This window comes from Hyla sarda, chromosome 6, assembly GCF_029499605.1.
Source record: "Hyla sarda isolate aHylSar1 chromosome 6, aHylSar1.hap1, whole genome shotgun sequence".
Classification (NCBI taxonomy): domain Eukaryota; kingdom Metazoa; phylum Chordata; class Amphibia; order Anura; family Hylidae; genus Hyla; species Hyla sarda.
In genome coordinates this window covers 205551176-205573586 of record NC_079194.1, presented here as the reverse complement: position 1 = coordinate 205573586, position 22411 = coordinate 205551176, and positions in this window count along the sequence as shown.

The following is a 22411-nucleotide window of genomic DNA, read 5'->3' as shown; positions in this document are numbered from 1 at the left end:
TTTTTTTTTTTTTTTGAAAAATGCTAAGAAAAACACCAATTCTGCTGCATGGTGTTTTTTTGGCAAAAAAACACTGCGGCCAGATGTTAGCTGTAAGGCTAAGTTTCCACTTGTTTTTTTTCTGTCAGTTTTTGGAAAACTGCCACTGCAGTTTTTGAGCCAAAGTCAGAAGTGGATCCATAAGGGAGGAAAAGTTTTTCCTTCATATGTCCGATTTCTTTTGAATACACTTCTGACTTTGGCTCAAAAACTGCAGTGGCAGTTTTCAAAAAAAACTGCCAGAAAAAAAAAAACAAGTGGAAACTTAGCCTAAATCAATGAGAAATCGCTAAATTCTTTTCCCACTTGCCGTTTTTCAATTTGGCGTTTTTTTTAAATCCTTTTGGTTTTTTTTCACTATTTTTTGGGCGTTTTTATCAGCTCCTTGGCGGATTTGTAAAATCGCAGCATGTTGAGCCACTAGCGTTTTTCCCCCTGATATTGTGTCGCTTTTCTCCCATAGAAGTCTATGGGAGAAAAAAAAATTCAAGAAAAACGCCATGTGGGTTTTAACTTTGGCACTTTTTCAGGCAGTTTTTATTCTCTTTTTGACTTTAGCAATCCAAAAGAGTGATGGAGATACCTTTTTTAATAAAATTTTGTAGGGTAGCATTAAAAATATTAATAAAAAAGATACAGTAGTGCTGAAAAAAATTATATGTAACGAAATGTATCTTTTTTATAAAAATTTTTTTTATACATTTTTAAATAGGAATCAATTTATGTGGGCAGGCAGGGCACTAAAAATATTGCCGACAATCACAACAACTGATCTCATGACTCACGCTCTGGATGGAAAATGAGTTATAAAGGTCTGCTGGCAATTGTAGTCCTTGATCAGAAATTGTCAGAGTAGACAGTCCTATTAATCTGGATATGAGCGGGAATAAGTCCTTTTGCAATATTTAAAAGCAGGATAAGGATATGCAAATAATATAGAAAAATATGTGAAAAATGCAGGTGAACCGCAGGTTAAGTGTGAACTTGTAGCAATCCCAAACGCGTTTTGGGGTACCCGTAGGTGGTATCCTGACCCTTTCCTCAGTGGTGCATACAAGAGACTCAATGTCTATAAGGTTACCAAACTGGATTTTTTATATGTTTGTGATTTAAAACCCCTGTGGGCTTTCAATAGTCATTAGAAAATATGGTCTGGATCGGTATGGTCCGGTATTCAAGATAGAGAACAAAAGACTAGTAGGTTGAGGCCGGTATACACAATGTGAACACTGACATTGGATTGTAATTCATAATTTGTATGTGTTTATCACATTGGCACTTATTTCACTTGGATTAATGCATACTATCTGTGTTATATGACAGAAGAATAATGGAAATATAAAGAAAGTACTCATATTGAATAAAAAAAAAAAAAAGATAAAAAAATATATATATACATAAATAAATGAAAAATAGACAAATAAAAGAAAAAAAAAGAAAAAAAAATTAAGATACAAAAATGGATAAAAATAAAAATATGAATAAAAAAATTAAAATTAAAATATGGACAGGAGAGAAGGAGAGATGACCTAGGGTTAGGATGGGAATCGCCCTGGGGGGACGCCCGATACATTAAAACAGGGCAAATCCTCAGTGCCGGACCCATCCTAATTATAGAAACCCAAATATTTCAAGACACTAGAACATATAAAAATTTAATACAGACCCCATATCAGAATACAGTAAACAATTATACAATTTATGCAAGGAGGCATTGGAAGCTGGGATTATTGATGAGGCAGAGTCGAGGTTCATCCTGGGCACCCCAGATAGGTTACCCATTTTTTATTGTTTACCCAAAACCCATAAAGATTGTTTTCATCCCCCCGGTCGCCCGATAGTTTCGGGCATCGGTTCAGTCACGTCTAATTTATCACAATTTGTTGACCGTTTCTTGCAACCTTTTGTTCAAAAAACTGTTTTATTTAAAAGACACAACTCAAATTATTAAAATATTAGAACAATTTGATTGGACTTCAGACCATATTTTAGCAACATTATATGTCAGTTCATTGTATACCATAATAGAACATAATCAAGGTCTAGCAGCAGTGAGAAACTTTTTGGAAAAGGGTGACATTTTGGAAGAGCAAATTTAATTTATTTTGGATTCTATTGAGTTTATTTTGACACATAATTATTTTTATTTTAATTATGAATTTTATTTACAGGAAACAGGAACGACCATGGGTACCAAGTTCGCCCCGAGTTATGCCAATTTGTTTATGGCAGCATGGAAGGCATTAACTATCTCTCTCATCCTCGGAGCAGACCTGGTACTATGGCAACGTTATATAGACGATATTATTTTAATCTGGAAGGGCCCCAGGAGGGACCTTGACGCCTTCATCAATGGTCTCAACTCCAACAAATACAATTTCAAATTCACATCCACTGTTAGTCAACAAAAAATAGAGTTTTTGGATATCGAGATATTCCCGGTACTAAATCGCCTCAACTGCAAAACATTTATTAAACCTACAGCTAAAAATAGCTTTATAAAATTTAACAGTTGCCACCTACCTCGGTGGTTGATTAACGTTCCCACCGGCCAATTTAGACGGCTGAAGCGTAACTGTACGGAGGAATCCCAATTCCAACAAGAGGCTGAAAAATTGACATCAACATTTTTAGAAAAGGAATATCCGATAGAATTAAAAAATCATTAGAACATGTTAATAGATTGGATAGGAAGACCTTTTTTGAACCCCGCCAAATTGAAACTAAAGTAGAAGATCAACAAACAAAAATCATATTGCCCTATAATAAGGAGTATAAACAGGTTGAAAAAATATTTCTAAGACACTGGCATTTAATCAAACAGGATAAAATAATAGGAACTGTACTACCTGACAAACCCTTGATAGTATATACTAAGGTCCCTAACCTGGGTCTAGTAGTGGCACCCACAGTGAGGAAACTGAAAGGAAGGGTGGCTCAATCTACATAGTTGACCACAAAAGGGTTTTTTCGTTGTGGCTCATACTCTAACTGTATGATCACGAAGGGACAAAGAAAAGTAACAGAGGTGAAGTCGACCGCTGGTCCCTTTAAATGGGACATCAATGAACTTATTAAATGTAACTCAAAAGGGGTAATCTATATACTTGAATGTGGATGCAAAAAACAATATGTGGGACGGACAAAACAATTATTGAAAGTGAGGATAGCAGAGCATATAAATAACATAAAAAAGGGTTTTTGAAACATCCCCTGTCTTTACACTTCACACAGGTACATAATAAGAATCCCGCCAGTCTGACATTCGTAGGGATCCAGATTGTAAGGGAAGATTGGCGAGTTGGTAGTTATTTGTCAAGAATGTACAAGATAGAAACACAGAAAATCTACGAGTTTGAAAGTTTGGAACCGAAGGGTTTGAATGCAAGTCTTGAAATATTTGGGTTTCTATAATTAGGATGGGTCCCGCACTGAGAATTCGCCCTGTTGTAATGTATCGGGCATCCCCCCAGGGCAATTCCCATCCTAACCCTAGGTCATCTCTCCTTCTCTCCTGTCCATATTTTTATTTTTATTTTCTTATTCATATTTTTATTTTTATCCATTTTTTTTATCTTTTTTATTCATTTTTTTACTTTTATTTGTCTATTTTTCATTTATTTTTTTATATTTTTTATTTTTATCTTTTATTTTTATTTTATTTAATATGAGTACTTTCTTTATATTTCCATTATTCTTCTGTCAAATAACACAGATAGTATGCATTAATCCAAGTGAAATAAGTGCCAATGTGATAAACACATACAAATTATCAATTACAATCCAATGTCAGTGTTCACATTGTGTATACCAGCCTCAACCTACTAGTCTTTTGTTCTCTATCTTGAATACCGGACCATACCGATCCAGACCATATTTTCTAATGACTATTGAAAGCCCACAGGTGTTTTAAATCACAAACATATAAAAAAAGCCAGTTTGGTAACCTTATAGACATTGAGTCTCTTGTATGCACCACTGAGGAAGGGGTCAGGATACCACCTAAGGGTACCCCGAAACGCGTTTGGGATTGCTACAAGTTCACACTTAACCTGCGGTTCACCTGCGTTTTTTTCATATATTTTTATATATTATTTTCATATCCTTATCCTGCTTTTAAATATTGCAAAAGGACTTATTCCTGGTCATATCCAGATTAATAGGACTGTCTACTCTGACAACTTCTGATCAAGGACTACAATTGCCAGCAGACCTTTATAACTCATTGTCCATCCAGAGCGTGAGTCATGAGATCACGACTGGACTCTGCATCACTTCAAATCTCCCGCTAAGTATACCTGAAATCTCCGGAGTATATTGGGACGGAACACAGCCAAGGTCAGCTGACCTGCAATCAGCTGACCATTTACATCACACGCCGCCGGCTCTACATGCCGTTTGTGCCGTGCGCCATTTATCTCTACAGTGGAACGAGCATCACCGGCAGGCAGTGAATCTAGACTGTAAGAAGGGGCCAGACCCTGATATCAGGAGTCGCTACCTCCAGCCAGACAGCCATCACTCCGGAGAACCACCAATTCCATCAGAGGGCAGTGAGTGGCACAGTGTGTCAACACTTTTCTTCCAACAGGACTATCATTATTACAGATAGGTTATATAGGTTCTGCTCGGCTATACTATAACATCTGATCAGAGACCTGACAATATATACAATACATCGTCAGATACAACGGGAGTGTCTGATGAGATTTACATTTTTACAGGATTCATAAATCATTTCTTCATCTGATACAAATTGAATCATATATTGGATTTATTTTACAGGATACATTTTTTGGACCAGTTCTTTTTCACTTCATTTAATTTTTTTCTGAGGATTTGGATTTATCATCTTTGGGATTTATATTGCAGGATATTATTTTTGATGCATCTCAGTTACAGGACAATTTTTTTCTGTTACAGGCTAATCTTTATTACAGGACTATATTGGTTTTTATATTTTTTTATATATTGTTTTTTCATTTCAGAATTTCATGTATGTTCATTTTATATAGTTTATAATTAATATGATTATATGGGTGAACCGCTTTACTATATGATTTTTATTGTAACTTTAACCATTCTCTGAAGCAAGCCTATATACTGCAAGGGCCCTGCGGAGGCAGACTTCTAGAGACACTTTTAGTTTTCTGTGTAATAAATAATTAATATATATCAACTGGCATTTTAAGAATTTAAAACTAGTTATCCTTAGCACACTCATTTTTGTGAGTGGAACACTGAGGACTGATCTTTTTTGATACATGTCAGAAAAAGTCTGGATATAAAAGTAAAATGCTTATACATTTATCCTCAGTTTCTGGCACCATTTATCCTGGTGTAAAGGAATTCAGGTGCTCTGGTGTTATTTCCAACACTGGCCAGAGTTAACCCTGCTTTTCTTTTTTTGGTCTCTTTTTTTTGCGTGCTAAATTACCTCCAATAAGTCAGTTACTTATACACACTTCACTCATTTCACTTTTGTTATAAATCATTAATGTGTGTTTATTGCTGCATTTTACCACTTTTTTGTGTTCACAGAAAATGTACTGCCTGGATAGACCAGATGTTTTCCATTATAGTCCATGGGAAAACCATTTTTGAAGGAATGGGGAATGGCATGTAGCTGAAATCAGTCAAGGTGAAATCAGAATAGATTTTTTTTCTCACAATTTTTTTATTCCATTGTGTATATGTTAAATCTAGATCCATAGTGTTTATTTTTTATTTTGACCATTCAGTCATTTATTTACTGGCCAACATTAAAGGTGGGATGAAAAATATGCCTATGCAGGGTAACGAAAGTAAAATCTATGGGGGAGATTTATCAATAATGGTCTTGGCTAGATCATTTTTGTTGCTTGTCTAGATGTGTTTCATTTTGGAGGTGCTGCTCCAAATTTATCATATTGTCACAGTGACCATGATAAATTCCGTACAGATCCACACCTAGATCATTTTCTACCGCCACTTTCAGATCATGTCTATCCTGCTTCTAAGGCTAGGATTCCTGTTTTTGAATTCTTACGGCGTTTTTTCACTGAAAAAAACGCCAGAAAAAATGCCTGTACTTTTTGCCTGCGTCTTTGTTCTGGCGTTTTTGCATTTAAGAGGAAACTGCATTTTTGGGTATAAAAACAAAACAAAAACAAAAAAAACAAAGGATGCAGTAGGGATTGGAAAAATGTATTTAACAAAATTTTTATTTTTTATAACTAAATTTTATTACATTTTTAATAATGTGTGTGTTTCACTTTTTTTTCTCTATATTTTTTTTTTTTAACATTTTTTTAGGTAGTACTACTACTCCCAGCATGGAACAGACTGTTCCATGAGTGGAGTAGTATTACCTGTGCTAATAGACAGATTGCCCCAGGTGCAGTGACACCCGATGCGATCGTCCTTAATATAGCAGAGATGCGGAGCTGCTCTATACAGTGCTTGCATCTCTGCACTATACTCCAGCCGGCCACTTATTCATATTTTCCGCCCAGAGTGGGGATTGGCCAGATGGTTGCAGCCAATCCCCGCTCTCAGTGGGAAATATGAGTGAGTGGCCAGCTGGAGTGTAGTGGAGAGATGCGGAGCGCAAAAGAAAGCCGCTCCGCATCTCTGCAATAGAAAGGATGATCGCCTCGGGTGTCAGGAGTGACACCTGCTGTGATCTGTCCTTAACTGCAGGTACTACTACTCCCAACATGGAGCACACTCTGCTCCCTACTAGGAGCTGTAGTACCTGCATTAATAGACAGATCGCAGCGAGTGTAACTTCTGACACCTGATGCAATCTGTCTAATAATGCAGGTACTACAGCTCCCAGCATGGAGCAGAGTGTAATCCATGTTGGGAGTAGTAGTACCTACAGTGAAGGAAAGATCACAGCGGATGTCACTCCTGACACCCGCTGTGATCCTTATTTATAATGTAAAGATGCAGGCGGCCGGCCACTCTTCTATGGTCCCCTGCACTGCCGTATATATACACCTATTCATATTTCCCACAGAGTTGTGATTGGCTGGAACCATCTGGCCAATTAGAGCTCTCTGCAGGAAATATGAATAGGTGTATATATACAGCAGTGCAGGGGACCATAGAAGAGCGGCCGACCGCATCTCTACATTATACAGAAGGATCGCAACGTACCCCTTGTGATCTGTCAATTAGTACAGGTGCTACTACTCCCATCATGGAGCAGTGTGTTCCATGATGGGAGTAGTAGTACTACCTAATAAAATATAAAAAATAAAGAAAAAAGTGAAAAACACACACACACTACATTTTTTATTATTGTCGGCTACATATTTAGTGCCCTGCCCGCACACATAAATTGATCCTTGTTTAAAAATTTATAAAAATGTATTTATAAAAAAGATACATTTCATTAAATACAATTTTTTCCATCACTACTGTTTCTTTTTCATTATTTTATTTTTTGTGGTACCCTATGAAATTTTATTTAAAAAGTTATCACCATAATTTTTTTTGGATTGCTAAAGTCTCTATCTCCCTCTCTTTCCCTTTGACTGATGTTTTTTGATTTTTGGCAAACAGACAGGAGAAGTCATTTTTTAATACCTGGTCAGGAGGTGTAAAAACACGCAGATAATAAATACATTACCACTGTATCCGTCACTTCAAAAACTGGTCTAGCAAGACCAAAAGGTAAAAAAAAAGCTAAACAAAAGCTGCATTTAGCACAAAAGTAAAGAAAATTCACAGATTTAGACCAAAAAAAAAGGAATAGAATGCAATGATAAATAACTCCCTATGACTTCATGCCACTGAACGAAAAGCCTATTACTAATGCCAAATTGGCTTCACACAGATGCAATGTTCCATCCATGGCACAAGACTAGGACATCCTGTATTCTCCTTAGTCTTCTCTAATCCGAGTCTTTCACTTTTCTTTTTCTTCTCAAAACAGCACAGAAATTATAAAGACTTCTCACTGACACAACTTGCAGAATCAGCCAGACAAACATTTTAAGCTCCTTGCTTAAGAACCCTCTTCACCTCCATACTGGTGTAATGTTGGCATCCTAAGGCATACTGTGTGTCCTGGCACTCACTAGTGCCGAGCCACATTTTCTGTTCCATGTCTCCACTGTAGGCCCTGGGCTTCCTGCTTTGGACTCACTATTGCTGCTTTTATAACTGCTGCCAGTTCTGCTCTACCTTCTATGTGCCCTGTCTAAGCACTTTTTGTAACTTAAATGGACAGTGTCTACTTCTCTAACGTTTCCCTGACTAATCCCAGTCAGGCACCATATATATATAAGGTTGCTCCACTCCTCTCCAGGTGCCTGAGCAACAGTGTAGTATTCTACAGCGAAGGTTCCTGTCTCTTTTGATTCTGTGTTTCTGACCTTAGCCTGTTACCTGACTCATCCTCTACCTTATCCTCCTTGTACTGTGCTGCTTCTCAGTGGTATGAACTGAACTGTCAACCACGTCTCTGCATACTGAGACAGCTAAACACCCTCTGACTACTTCTAATCTACTCAGCTTTCCTACTAACAAAGAGTAAGCGCTTCTACATTGCATTCTGTTTGCTTTCCTACACCTTTCATAGTGTCAGCTCGTCCCTCCTGCTCCACAGAATAATAGTGCTTACTTCATATCCCTGGTGCCTAACACCAGGGCGTTCTGGCCTCATTCTTGCTGTAGCGACCTGGTATCCCACCTGCAACTTAAATCAAGCTTCCGCATTCTTGACCGGAATAAAGGATCAAAACCAGGGGAATATTTAGACTTCACTCTCCAGTTTGAGACAAAGCCAAACCGGTGTGGCACAGCGGGTCAACACCATTGGGGCATTACAACGGGCAATCTATATCGCTACCCACAGTAATAGTGCCCCCTTTATGCCCCCATATAGCAGTTAGGCCTGCTCTAGGCCTCTATATAGTTTTGCCCTTCTATTCCCCAGTATAGTGTTAGTGCTTCTCTGTGAACCATACAGTAGTTAGGCCCCCTCTGCTCCCTAAAAGAGTAGTTAACCCCCACACAGCTAAAAGCTCCAATTGTCCAGGGATCTGGGACATATATCCCAGATACCAGGGTGATATTCCCTCTTCCCCTTTTTGCAAAATTTGGTAGCCACAGGCCTACAGATCTACTGGGAGACTAGCCTAGTCCACCCCGGATTTAAACTTAGGGTGTTCTCAGGTACTCTCTGTACACTTGCCTATGGCAAAGGTATACAGTTCTTGCTCAGTGAGTACCATAAGCACATTTGTTTAGCATCCATCCAATTTTATCAGAACATACCCTGCTAAAACAATATGTGAACACAGCAAAAGATTCTTCATCAACCATGATATTTAGTTATGCTGTTAATTTCCCTCCTTTCATTTTTAAATTATACAATGTATGCAAATATTAATTAGTAAGTGTTTTTATGTTGTCTTATTTGGATTAACTGAATATTTAGATATTTCCATTTCAATATATATTGTCCTTGAATGCTGTATTATTTATTTACCATCCAACTCTATACATGAAATCTACATACAGTATGTGTGTTTTAAAGCAAGTAATTGGGGCATCACCTTTCGAGCATGAGATCCTAGTGATGGAGAACAATCGTTTCTCTTCATGTTATAATTGCAGAGACAGAGGGGCTAAATGGGGGTTGGATGAGGACGACTAGACACAGTGATATATTGTAATGATCCATTAGGGCGTAGTGATGAGAGCGTGTTCTAGATGGTTTATTTAGTCATCTTCTTGGAGGAAGGCAAACTCATCCATTTATCAGCACCTTAATGTAATGCTACCATTGATCAGTCCCCTGTTTAGAAGGCACCAAGTTTCTAGGAACAACATTGTGAGTTCCTGCTTGTTTTTGTTATGGAAGCCTGCCACTCTTCAAGCTTCTCATGTGTTCCTTGCTTATCTAAGGTAATCCACTGTTCCCTGGCTTGGGGGAAGTCCACTTTGTTCATAGGTACATAACACAACAGTTGTCCCCTCTGACTTCACGGTGAAATTAAAACCAAGACATATTTTCTGATGTTTTGGAGATAAGAGGAGACTTAATCCCTATGTCACGAAGGAGCAGAAATTCATCTATACATCATCACATCTTTATTAGACTTGTCCGTGGTTAGCTCAGCGCAAACATCATCCTAGGTTTTCTTTCAGACTCTGGCAATGTTAAGAAAATACCTCCGAGCTATGTGTTATGTGAGGATGAAACTGAAGTAGCCTTGCGTGGCAACAGAAACAGAGATGCATTGTTTTCCTCTTCTATGTAAGCCCATAACTGGCCTTTAATAAAATCTCAACAGCGCTAGATGTAAATACCATCAACGAACAAATGAACTATCAAATATCTCCTTGGTTTTTTGTGTTGGAAGTCTGACGGTTGCTCTAAGCCTGAGTGAATCACCCTGGGAGGAACAATTTAGATAGGGAAAAGATGAAAGCTTTATCTGATTGGAGCTGAAATGATGATTGATTGTGACAGGGAGAAATGGCCTAATTTTACAGGAACCTGGGAAACGGGAAAAGACAGGATTGTGGAAATGTTAACTCTATGAAGGAGCCTGCCGCACGCTAAACTGCAAGAGAATGCTATCTTTTTACACAGACTCGCATATTCAACAGGACATTGTAAAGTACATAGATAATATGAGATATATAGAGAGACAGACAGATAATGATTAATATGAGACAAATAGGTATACAATAAATATAAGAAAGATAGATATTACAATGGTAAATATTAGATAGAGGCTTGCTCTTTGAAAGAGTTGAAAAGTTGCACTGCAATTGATGAAATAAACACCTTATTGTGATTAGGTTTCAATGGAAGGGCTGTGGTTCCTTCTTGTTTATCTAAGGGCCTATGCACACTAAGGAAATTCAGTGAGGAATTTCCTTGCTGAATCTCCTCAATGTATTCACCCGGAATTAAAGGGGTATTCTGGGCAAATACATCGTATCCCATCTTCCGCGATCTCTGTGCAGAACTGGAACCTCTTTGCTTCTGGGACTGGAGACGTGACGTTACACCACGTCCCCTTGTGACGTCACGTCATGCCCCCTCCATTCCTGTCTATGGGAGGGGGCGTGGTGTGAAGTCACGTCTCCAGTCCCGGAAACAAAGAGGTTTCCGAGACTGGAGGCGCAGCCCCGTATGAAATGCGGGTGCTGCATGGAGATTGCGGGTGGTCCCAATGGTGGGCCCCCCGCGATCAGGCATCTTATCCCCTATCCTTTGGATAGGGGATAAGATGTATTTGGCCGTAATACCCCTTTAACACTTATTTTGCGCAGTATTTTTACTGCAGAAATAAGCTTAGGAAATAAAAAAAAGTCCCATTAACTAATGAATGGGTGAGAATGATTGTGTTTATTCTTTGATCGGAATCAGTTCTTTTTGATATGTTAAAAAAGCAGCAGAATCTTACTGAAAACAAAAGTAGGCTGCTACATATTGGAAGGTTATAGCTACTGGCACCCTGTCAATTTGTCTAAAATATATTGAAGTGATGATGGGCTTAAGAAACAAAAAGGTTAAGCATGAAGTGCTTAGCCAGACTTCAGGGTGGGGCAGCTACAGAGGCCACTAGGTTGAGTTAGGGTGGAATGGTCCTGAAGATACTTGGGGCACTAGGATTCAGACAGGTACAAGCTGTGCGGAAATCCGGGCAGGGTTTTGCATGCATAAGCATGGTGGTTTCTGTTTCCGTTGTTCTGTTTTAATGCCCTGTGGTGGCGTGCTTAGAAAAAAACACTTTTGTTTAGTTTGTCTGCATGTCATACTGAATAACAGTATTATTTCACTAACAAAGCACACTTCCTATGAGTGGTCTACATCCATATTGAGGCTCTCTGTAGGCCAGAAATATCAGTTTTTAATAGCGATTCGCCGCAAATAAATTTGGACCGAATCAAATTTTTTCAGAAAATTTGGTGAATAGGCCGAATGGAATTTTTCAGAAATTCGCTCATCTCTAGCGATCAGTGATCTAGTGAAACTAACACTGAACGCTAACTTTAGTCATATGTGTGCACATAGCCTAGAACCATCTACTGTTAGTAGTAGATTGTTCTATTAAAGTTGGCTATCGCTATCAATGAACAATGAGAAGTTCTCATCCCTAGACCTAAAAGGACCAATTATTCTATTTTCTATGAGTAAATCAAAATAACCAATTTGTTAGCAGTTCTTAAAACTATATGGTGGAAAATCTTCTTGTAATAAGTGCTGTCAGTAATCCCAGTGCCTCTCTATATATGTCATATCTAGGAGGAACCTATAATATTTTTCACACCCATCTTTCAGCTTTGTGATTCTAATGCAAGGACCTCTAGAATTACTGGTATGTCTTACACAGATGTCATCAGAAGGGTTTGTGTTTACAGAGCAGTGTAGATGCAGCAGAGCTAAGTTTTAATCTTAAAATGACTTCTGTTTTGTAATAACTAAATGAGAAAAGATGTTTACCTGCAGTGCAATGGAAAACTATTGACAACCCATGATGAGTTGGGCAACATGGCAGAAAGGACTGAGGAGGAGGCAAGAGGAGCACCAAAAGGCATTTGGAGACTTATCGGCCATTCATGCTACTCTGCAAATGTTAAGAGAAAAGGTAGCAAAGTTTCCCCCCCCCCCCCCCAGAAAAAAAAAAGACTATATATCCTATAGGTGGCACCAGAGGGCAAGCTCTTCTCTTTTTGGTGAGAGCTACTTTGCACATCCTTTATGGCAGACTTAGTAATGCTGTACTTAAAAACTCAGCTCTAAATCCAAGTACACTATTAAAGTCTAAAAAAAAAATCCACAGAGCGCTGTAATTGTAGCCATTAGTGGTTTTCACCAGCACTGCTAGAAGTCAGTAGTACTGCCTGAAGAATGTCTGTGGTCTCCAGGTGCCAACCTCTACCTCTCTCTAGCCTGTGTTTATTTTCATGGTGATACTAGATCATTTATCACTTTTTGGAATCTTCTTTCTGGAAAATTCATCAGGTGCCAAGATACCCATTAACATAAAATATGCCCAGTGCAGGGTCCCTATAAATGTAACAGCAATAACAGCAACAGCAAGATGACCACTACGTAAGTGGCAGCCACATTACCTGAATATCAATGTTAAAGGGGTACTCTGCCCTAAAACATCTGATCCCCTATCCAAAGGATAGGGGATATGATGCCTGATTATGAGAAGTCCAGCCGCTGGGACCCCCGCAATCTCTGGGCCGGCCTCGTAGTGTTCTGAATATGGTCGCTTGGAACTTCCGTGTTTGTGATGTCACACCACGCCCCCTCCATTCATGTCTCTGGGAGGGGGTGTGATGGCGTGTACATAGCAAACTTACACCCTGTACTGAATCAGGAGCACAATCAGGCACATTGGTTCAGATTTTGAATCCTTATGCAAACAGCTCGCGCAGCTTACTACTGTGCAGACATGCGCAACACTGTTTATTCCCGAATCTAATTTCAAACAGCTCGCGCATCTTTGCCAGCACATGTATGTTGCAGCAGTCTGCTCCAATAGCATACAGGAGATGACGTTCTCATTTTCAATTGGTAAGATCAGTTGTCAATTCATCACATCACCTAAAGAAGTGCATTATGGGAGCATTTGATAGATACAGGTGACGGCAGAAGTATGGATACTCTTGCTGTCAATCAAAATGTGACCAATAATATTAAATGTTTTGTAACACTGTTGCTGATTGGGCAAGGGATTAGTGACATCACAATAGGAGGTTATAAAGACCCCGGACAGGCTTGTTTGGAACGTCATTTGCCCCTAGTCCTTGACAAAGCCACTGATGTGGTGAAACGTAGGACGGGCTATGTGTCAGTGAATTCCATCACACTCTAAAAACAATAGTTAGATAGGAAGTGAACTGCATCCACGAGACCTTCTAGTACGTCAATAAGTAGCAAGCACAGTCTTACAGTGAGATAATATGCACTAAGAGTGATTTGGTGGAAATGTTTTTTAATCCTTATGAGACATTAAAAGTTAAGTTTTATATCATTTGGTGGATGGTAAAGTTAGGATTGTTAATACTTAATAGGCTGTACATAGCCGTCACGCCTTCTCCTATAGACGTAAATAGAGGGGGCATGACGGCTGTGGTTGCTCGTCGTTGGGCACAAAGCAAAGTTCACACCATGCACCAGATGACTGGGGTGCCATGCCGGAGAAATGTTCACCTTGTCGTATCCTTGGATGTCCTGTGTTTTTTGGGGATCTCTGTAACTACCCTTCGTAGAACTCAAGTTTCAGATGAAGATGTAGATACATTTTTTTCGAGTAACTTTTATTTACAAGGGAATTTTAATTTCCTCAAATCCTACCATGTTTTTAACCATTCTTTCATCATGGGAAATATTCATCCATTATCCAACAAGAAAGGGTTAAAGTATACGATAGGTGAAATGAAATCCTATAGTTTCTGATGTAGTAAATGTCCTTCGCCTCTAGTTTTTAATGATGATTTAATGATAGTCTCAATCCGGTTACATGGAACAACATACTGACTTGTTCTGGGGCATGTTTATCATTATTTTTATCCCTCTCCCTAGAGATATGACCTTCTGAAGTATTCTGCTTTTGATAATTTTGTGCATACCTCTGCCATTAACAGACAAACGCACCATTACCAATAAGCCCCTGTCAGTTTATCAAAGGCTGAATAGTTACAGAACAAAGTCAGCGTGCAGAAGGACATGATTCACATTTAAGACAGCAGTCCATCCTCATTTCCTTTTCATGTGGTTAGTGCAGATTGGGTTTTTAACTCTATGTGTACTACAGAAGGATGGATAGTTATGCTTCCAGAGTACAAACATGTGGGGTAAGAAGTTTTATGTCTAAGCTTCTAAGCCTGTTGAACTTCTGCAGTGAATAGCCTATCCAATTTTATGTCGCTGTCTGTTTAACAATGCAATGGTCTGCTCGGATTTTAGTATGGTAAAAATTTTCAGTGCAAGTATAATTTTTATTCCAACCTAGCAAGCAGATACAAAACGTTCCGGCACTAAGGCCTTTTTCAACCACATGATGCATTTTGTATCTGCTTGCTATGTTGGAATAAAAATTATTCTTGCACTGAAGATTATCTGAGTGCCTGGATTCTATCAACATATTATATTTTACTTTATCCACAAGCACCAATACCTACAGTGCTGACCGATTTTTCTACTTGATCTGCTCTTTTTTATACTGATATACTTGTCCATTTTTGTTCTCTTCTACAAATCTATGCACAAATACAACCTAAGAGGTAAGGTAACTATTACAATTAAAGGGGTACTCTGCCAAAAAACATCTTATCCCCTATCCAAAGGGTAGGGCATAAGATGTGTGATCTTGGAGGTCCCACTGCTGGTAATTTCCAGAGCAGCACCCCAGTCATCCGTGCATGGAGTAAACTCCTCTCTGTGCCAGATGACTGTCGACTACAGCCACCACGCTCCCTCCGTTCATGTCTTTGGGAGGAGGCGTGATGGCTACGTACTAGCCGTCACACCTCCTCCCATAGACATGAATTGAGGGGGCAAGGCTTGACCTCAAGAATGTGGAAGCTCCAAGCTTTCATGTTTCGGCCGCTGGGGACCCCTGCGATCTGCCTGCCCAGAGATTACGGGGGTCCCCAGTGGCGGGACCCCCGCGATTTGACATCTTATCCCCTATCCTTTGGAAAGGAAATAAGATGTTTTTTGGTGGAGTACCCCTTTATCCAGCTGCATCAAAGGCCTAGGCCTTCTCATATAACCATAAATTCAAAGAAAAAAAGGATCTTTTGCATGGAGCTTCTCTCAATCCTCACCAGGTAATGGTGCAATCATAGGTCTTTGTTAGAGATGAGCGAACCGAACCCATAGAACCAGAGTAAGGTCAGAACTTCTAGAACTTCTGCTAGAACTTCAGATGGTTTGGTTCAGCAGAACCTGATAAAATACCATCAGCCACATGTTAAAAAGGAGGAAGAGAAAGGATCACATGACCTCAGGGAATACTATAATGCCCTTCAAACAGCTCTCCCAGCCAATCAGAAGGCAGTATAGAGTTCACACATCCTCCTGACAATGGTAAGAGTATTGGCAATTTATCTTGGGCTATATGGAGAGTTTCTGTAGCCACTGATTGATGTTGAGTGACAGCTGCAGCCCACAAGACTGCACACAATTTAGTGTGTACTGCAGCTGTTGTTCCATATTACATTGTGTTACAAATGTCACAGTGTAGGCCAGGTCTTATTAATACACATCCAGGAGGAATAACAGAGGAACAAATTTATTTGCGGTAAATCGTTATTATAAACGGCTATTTCTGGGCTACAGAGAGCCTCAATATTGGTATTTTGCCTTGTCGTAACACGCATAGGGAGTGTGCTGTGTTAGTGAAATAATACTGTTATTTAGTATGACATACAGATTACAGGCATCGCTATTAGTTTTGCTCGCGAATATTCGCTATTTGAATTTTATTCGCGAATATCGCATATTCGTGAATATTCGCGAATATAGCACTATATATTTGAAATTACGAATATTTGCTTTTTTATTTTTTTTTCACAGTACACATCACAGTGATCATACCTCTCTGCTTCCAGCTTGTGTGGTCTAAAGAAGGTTCTAATACTACTGTGTGAGACCGCCGGGCGAATATTCGCATATGCGAATATTCGCAAATATTGATCCTTCCCTTCTTTTAGCTTGTGGGCCAATGAGAATGATGCAAATACAGTTGTCGGAGAGTAGCAACATACACAGCAACCAATGCAACCAAGTATCCCACCCTTCGCTATGAGTGGATTCACACCCCGTTTTTACCCATACAGGAGCGCATACGGCTGGGGGGAGCTAAAACAGTGCACTCCCGTATCCCGGCCGTATGCGCCGTATGGTAATTCATTTTAATGAGCCGACCGGAATGAAACGTTCTCTCCAGTTGGCTCATTTTTGCCCCGTATGCGCGTTTCCAACCGGACCTAAAACCGTGGTCGACTATACAGTGGTCTCCAAACTGTAGCCCTCCAGATGTTGCACAACTACAATTCCCAGCATGCCCAGGCAGTCAGTGCATGCTGAAAGTTGTAGTTTTGCAACAGCTGGAGGCACACTGGTTGGAATCAATGAGCTAGAGTCTGTTTCCTAACTCAGTGGTTCCCCACCAGTGTGCCTCCAGCTGATGCAAAACTACAACTCCCAGCATGTATGGTCTGTCAATGCAATCTGGGAGTTGTAGTTTTGCAACAGCTGGAGGCCCACTGGTTGGAAAACCTTCAGTTAGGTTCTGTTACCTGACTCAGCATTTTCCAACCAGTGTGCCTCCAGCTGTTGCAAAACTACAATTCCCAGTATGTACACTGTTAGATGTAGTTATGCAACAGCTAGAGGTACGCAACTACAACTCCGAGCATGCCGAGACAGCTGTTTGCTGTTTGGGCATGCGGGATTTGCAGTTTTGCAACAGTTGGAGGGCTACAGTTTCTCCAAACTGTGGCCCTCCAGATGTTGCAAAACTACAACTCCCAGCATGCTCAGACAGCTGCCTGCTGTCTGGGCATGCTGGGAGTTGTAGTCTTGCAAGTTTTTCTCATGCGCGTATATATCAAAAATAAATTCACAAGATACAACTACAAAAGTAATGCGAAAATACTTACACTGATGATGATTCTTTCTTCCTTCCTCGCAAATTGACTGCGAACCATGTTGATAGATGATACTTGTACGACTTGTACTTCTACTGCTTCTACCAAGTTACACTGCTATAAAGTTCATAAATTTGCATATGCGAATTTTCCCCTATGTGAAAAAAAAACGCAAATATTACAAATATGCAAATTTAGCGAATATATGACGAATATTCGTCCATATATTTGCGAAATATCGCGAATTCGAACATGGCCTATGCCGCTCAACACTAATCACTATTAGAATCACTGCCGCAGAGCATCTGGATGTGGCAATAGGGCCGGAAGACCATATGGCATCACAATTGAAGAGATTAAAGAGATTCTTTTACTGTAATCTTTATTTAATTTAATTTGTATTTATAAAAAAAATTTAAATCATATTTTGAGGACCCATTCTGGTGAGCATCGAGCTGGCGGTCCGCCATGAGGTGAGCTACCACCTGTTCCAGTCCCTGCCTCTCAGCGCACCCCCCCTCCCAACTGTGAAAATGCGAATGTTTCATTTAATCAGTTATGGGTCATTGTTATCGCTCCAACCTGTTTAATTGGATTCTTGTAGTAATTCCACAGGTAATATATAACAAGAGATTTTTTTAAATTTAAATTGAAGATTTTGATTAGATTCACAAGTTTAATGTCACGGGAGCCCGAAGCGTTTATTTGAACTAATACTGCATGACCACAAAACCCAATATAACAAGGAGTCACATGGCACCACAATGACAGAGCCTAGAGGTGGCAGCAGCCAGTCCATAGGGCCCTACAATTGAAAAGATTAAAGATATTTTGTAAAATTTAAATTAAAGATTTTATATAGATTAATTTTTTTTTTAAGTTTAATTAAATATGCCAACAGTATGAGGAGACCATATGGTGGAACAATGACACAGCCTGGAGGTTGCAGCAGCATGAGGAGACCATAATGTGGCAGAATGACACAGCCTGGAATTGGCAACAGCAAGAGGAGACCATGTAGTGGCAGAATGACCCAGCCTGGAGGTGGCAACAGCCTGACGAGACCATAGGGCCTCACAATTGAAAAAATTCAAGATATTTTTTAAATTTAAATTGAAGATTTAAAATAGATTAAGGTAAAAATTTTAATTTAATGTGCCAGCAGCATGAGGAGACCACATGGCCACAGTGTGTCTGGGTCCTCTGTCTCGTCTTCCTCATTACCCTGTAGCTCCACAGCCTTCTCCTGCACCTCCTCTCCTGTCAGATGACTATAAAAACCATCCATTTTGTAAAACCTTGCCTGCGCTCCACTGTGCCCCTCCAACTCCAGTTCAGCCCCCACAGGGCTCATAAGGCCATTAGATGTAAGAACCACGTCTCCAGTTCCCTGACCAGTGATAGTTTCCAACATGTGTTGTAGAATATGAAGCAGTGGAATGACGTTGATCATTCCATAATCCTGGCGACTGACTAATAATGTGGCTTCGTCAAAGGGCCTGAGCAAACGGCAGGTGTCACGAATGAGCTGCCACTGGTTGACATTATAGTTACACAGGGGAGTCCACCTATCCACTTGTATCATCAAGAAATCGGTTATTGCTTTTCGGTCCAACATATGGAGGGTGAAATTCCAACGTGTGGAAACATTGCAAATCAGACTATGTTGGGGGATTCCGTTCTGACGCTGCAGCTCAAGGAGGGCGTGCTTTGTGGTGTACAAGTGGCTGAAGTGCATGCAAAGTTTCCTTCCCATTGTTAGGATATCTTGCAGATGGAGGGAACACTTCAGGAACCGTTTGACGAGCAGATTGAACACGTGTGCCATGCAGGGCATACGGCTCAAGCTTCCTTGTTGCAGCGCAGACAAGATGTTCTTCCGTTGTCGGTCACCACGGTTCCAATTTCCAGTTTTCGTGGAGTAAGCCACGATTCGATTTCTTTATAAATTAATTTTAGCATTTCCTCCCCTGTGTGACCCTATTCAACAAGGCAAACCATGTGAAGAACCTCGTGAAGCCGCCGTGCCCTGCTCTCATGGTATTCTGGAGGGGAGCTGAGACTTGGCTGAAGACACAGTGGTGGATGAGGAGGCGGAGTCACACATTGTCACAAGACCAACTGCCTGAGAGTGTGGAGGCAAAAGCGGCTTGACCTTTCCAAGTTGCTGTTGTGGCTGTGCAGGAATCATATTCATTCAGTGGGCTGTAAGGGACATGTATTGTCCCTTACCGTAGTTACAACTCTACACGTCGGCACTGCTGTGCACTTTGGTACACACTGACAGGCTCAAGGACTGGCCCACCTTCTGTTCCACATAATTGTGCAGGGCTTGGCACTCTCCAGCTCGGCTCGACACAAGACATCAATTCTCTGAAAGGTGCAGAGTCCACCACTTGAAAAGGGAGAGACTGCAGCACCAGCAACTTGGACTGGAGCACATTCAGCTTCTGCACCATGAGTGGGCTCATACTGTTGTCTCTTGGACATGGCTTAATCAATGGATTGCTAGCGGAATGACTGACCCGAAGTAGGAGGAGCCTCTGGAGCGACATAAGATGGGTATGACACACAGCTCCCTTCAAATGAGGTGGTAAAGCCTTGGATGGCTGAAACCCATGCCACTGGGTGATGCAGCAGGCTTGACCACCAAATCAGAGCCACGGTTCTCCCAGGCCACTTTATTGTGATGCTTCATATGTTGATGTAGGGCCATGGTGCCAACATTGGAACCCTGGCCATGCTTTACCTTCTGCCGACACATCATGCATGTGGCCAGGTTAACCTCCTCCGGATGCTTGATGAAAAACTGCTACAGCACCGAGTAGCTGATTTTCCCACCAACAGTCAGACTGATTGACTACTACTGCTGCCAACTACAGGAACCCCTGTTTCACTACCTCCCGAAGCAGGTGGTGTACCCCGGGCATGTTTGGCTCCAGACTTTCCACTTCTACCACGATGCTGACTGGCAACCAGGATACCACCTTGCTGGCTAAGCTGCTGCCTCATGGGCAACCTGCAACCCTCTTACCCTGATGATGATAATGAAGCCCCTTCTGCACCCGGCTCCCAAGTGAGATCAGCTTTATCATCATCGAGTTGTGTCTGCATGTCACTGATGTCCTCCTCTGGTTCCTCAACAGTCTCTGCTTCAGGAGCTTGAATGCTCGCAACCCCACCTCCCACACCTCTCTCCTCATCACTACTTGCCCGCCTAGCGTAGAAGGCGGCCCATGTCTCCTCCACTTCTTGGCTGGGCAGTAGCTGCTGACTGTCCTCTAGATCGTCCTCACTGAATAGTGGAGCTGAAACCACAGCATAAGATACTTCTGTGGGGAGGTAACACCATAGGACAGAGGTAATGGGAGGACAGGGATTGCTCGCGGGCTATGCCAACTAAACTAAGGGTTGCGTCTGAGGAACCAACCGACTATTGACTGGGGGAGTCAGATGTCACTTGTGATGAAGTGGATGACCGTGTTAAAAAAATCGATGACGGCAGATTGGTTGCTGATCGAGACACGACCGCTAGCTGATACGGGAGTTCAAGCCTCTCGCTGCAACTCGCCCCTAGTCTGCTGCGACCTCTGCCTGATGAATTTAGGCCTCTGCCACTCCTCTGTGCACGTCCTGGCACTTCTCTACCCGACATACTTAGTGCGTATATAAGAGGAGTACAATATGCTACAGTACGCTTAAAAAGTATTTGTGCACAACACCAGCTCGTGAGTACTTTTGGCTGGCCTTTCACAGTATCTAGGCCCTTGAGCGTTTAACAGGTACAAAATAGTACACCACTTAGATGTACATATGTGGTATGCACTTGTGAGGGGGAAAAGGCACCACAACATGCTTAAAAAAGTATTTGTGTACAACACCAGCCGGTAAGTACTTTTGCCTGGCCTTTCACAGTATCTAGGCCCTTGAGAGTTTAACAGGTACAAAATAGTAAACCACTTAGATGTACATTTGTGGTATGCACTTATGAGGGGAGAAAAATGCACTACAGTACGCTTAAGAAGTATTTGTGTACAACACCAGCCAGTGAGTACTTTTGCCTGGCCTTTCACAGTATCTAGGCCCTTGATATTTTAACAGGTACAAAATAGTACACCACTTAGATGTACATATGTGGTATGCACTTGTGAGGGGGAAAAGGCACTACAACATGCTTAAAAAAGTATTTGTGTACAACACCAGCCGGTAAGTACTTTTGCCTGGCCTTTCACAGTATCTAGGCCCTTGAGAGTTTAACAGGTACAAAACAATACACCACTTAGATGTACGTTTGTGGTATGTACTAATGAGGGGAGAAAAATGCGCTACAGTATTGTCACGATTCGGCTGGCAGGAGGTGGATCCTCTGTGCCAGAGAGGGATTGGCGTGGACCGTGCTAGTGGACCGGTTCTAAGTTACTACTGGTTTTCACCAGAGCCCGCCGCAAAGCGGGATGGTCTTGCAGCGGCGGTAGTAACCAGGTCGTATCCACTAGCAACGGCTCAACCTCTCTGACTGCTGAAGATAGGCGCGGTACAAGGGGGTAGACAAGAGCAAGGTCGGACGTAGCAGAAGGTCGGGGCAGGCAGCAAGGATCGTAGTCAGGGGCAACGGCAGGAGGTCTGGAACACAGGCTAGGAACACACAAGGGAACGCTTTCACTGGCACGATGGCAACAAGATCCGGCAAGGAAGGGAAGGGGAAGTGAGGTTAAATAGGGAAGTGCACAGGTGAATGACTGAT